This window comes from Carlito syrichta, unplaced genomic scaffold (assembly GCF_000164805.1).
Source record: "Carlito syrichta isolate Samal-C Ts95f unplaced genomic scaffold, Tarsius_syrichta-2.0.1 Scaffold541, whole genome shotgun sequence".
In the NCBI taxonomy this organism is placed as follows: Eukaryota; Metazoa; Chordata; class Mammalia; order Primates; family Tarsiidae; genus Carlito; species Carlito syrichta.
The window spans coordinates 1-1,889 of NW_006944637.1; the positions used below are offsets into that span (position 1 = coordinate 1).

Here is a 1,889-nt window from a genome sequence, read left to right on the forward strand (position 1 = left end):
AATATAGATGATAATTTATTGGGAGTCAAAATTCCTATGGTTCAATAATTTTTATTAGATTAAGCTTTTAGGAAAGTATTTTCTTTTTTTTTTTTTAAATTTTAAAGTAAGCAATTATTTTATTTCCTTGACCTGATGGCATTGACTTCATTATACAAGAACCTGCAGCTGACAGAACTGACACACAGATTTCTCCCAAGGACATTTCCATTAGCAGAAATGAATTGAAATGTCATGTCTGAGTGTAATTCCTGTTCCCCACTCCCACCCCATAGAAACCCAAAAGTGAAAATAAATCAGTAAAATCCCCATGAATTACTAAAAGTATCCCTCCAAACTGTTCTACCTAGCAGCTGCAGCAGATGATAACCGAGGAGGGAAGTAACTGGCCATCAAGTAGCATTCCTGTGCATGTGAGACTGCAGGGAGGCAGCATAGGAGTGAGATTCTGGATGAGTGGGAGGTGTGGATTATCTATCTGACTTCATACCTGCCCCTTCCCTACCTAAGACATCTCTGTCCAGACACATGGAAAATGCCAGAAGAGTGGTTTCAGTCTGTAACTGGAAATGCCTGAGGCTCATTACATTCAAGGTAGGTGTGGAATAAGGGGCAGAGAGAGAGACAACAGGTCAACACTCCATCAATTCCAGTTTAATGCTATTAAAACTATCTTTGAAATCATACCTGCCTTAGTGCCTGATCCCCATTTTCCAAAGATAAGAAAGCTAAACTTCTGTGTCCATGTCTATTACCACCCCTGGGGGTGGTACTGTGACATTTGTGTGTGAGACTGAATGGGATGGGAGGGAGACAGTGGAGACCAAGGCACAATGCTTCAATGACAGGAAGAGCAGGGAGTTGCTGTTGGACTGCAGTCATCTCTGGCTCCAAGTTGCCCACCACCTTATCCCTGTATGAAATCATACAAAAATTCATTCTCAGGAATGCTGTGAAATTATGTCATTCTCCTTCCTCTATCAAATCCAATCCAACAGCTCTGTCCTGACATGCTTTATCCCTGGGCCGAAGAAGCAGCAAAAAATATCGATTGAGCATGTGAAAATGTGATGACAGTGTGTGCGGTGTAATGTTTTCAACGTCTTCACCTTCTGTCTCTTCCATGGTGGGAGCCTCCCCCTCTTTCCCCAAGTCCCACACACACCCCTCCCCCTACCCCCAAGTCCAGGTGCTCCCATCTGCTGGGGCTTCCACCAATCACTTTCCCATAGACTCTCATCACTGTAGGCCACATGCAGAAAATAGTCTTCCTCATGGTTGTCCTCATACAGCTGGCCCATCGCAGCACTAGTGGGAGGGGTAGTGTTGTTGACAAAGAAAAATAAGGCGTCCTCAGGTCTCAGGTGGCTCCTCTTCCGGATTAAGAAGTCGAACTGGCCAACAGGGAGGTCAGAGGGCACTAGGTACTTCCGCTTGTCCAGATCAGGCACCCTGGCTCTCGGAGCCTTCTCCACGATCACAGGGACCCTGTCCGGATATTCCTTCCGGATCTTTTCTCCTTCCTTTTTCCGATATTCGAAGGGATGGTCCTCCTGATACTGGAACTTCATGATGGTCCGCAGGGTTTCCAAGATCCCCGGACGGGGCCTGCCTTCCTCGCCGATGAGTGCGTCTCTCTCGTCCTGCTTCCCTCCGCCAATTTCAAGATGGTACCAGAATCGCTTCGGACACGTCGGCGCCCGCCGCGACACCGCGAAGCCGAGCGTGCAGAAGGGATCTCGGGTCCCTCGCCCAGAGGTAGGGAAGGGCCGGGTGAAGAAATCCCGGCGGCGTTTTGGGAAAATGTTTTCTAAGAAATGTGATCTTCATTATATTTCTAGCAGTGCTAATGTTAGTGATAATGGGAAAAGAATACTTAAATAACAAGT

At 46.7% G+C, this 1,889-nt stretch overlaps 1 pseudogene; it reads right to left on the reverse strand.

Annotated features, from left to right (window-relative positions):
- Positions 1 to 1,177: 1,177 nt before the first annotated feature.
- On the reverse strand, positions 1,178 to 1,571 carry LOC103251117 (annotated as a pseudogene).
- Between the last annotated feature and the right edge of the window lie 318 nt (positions 1,572 to 1,889).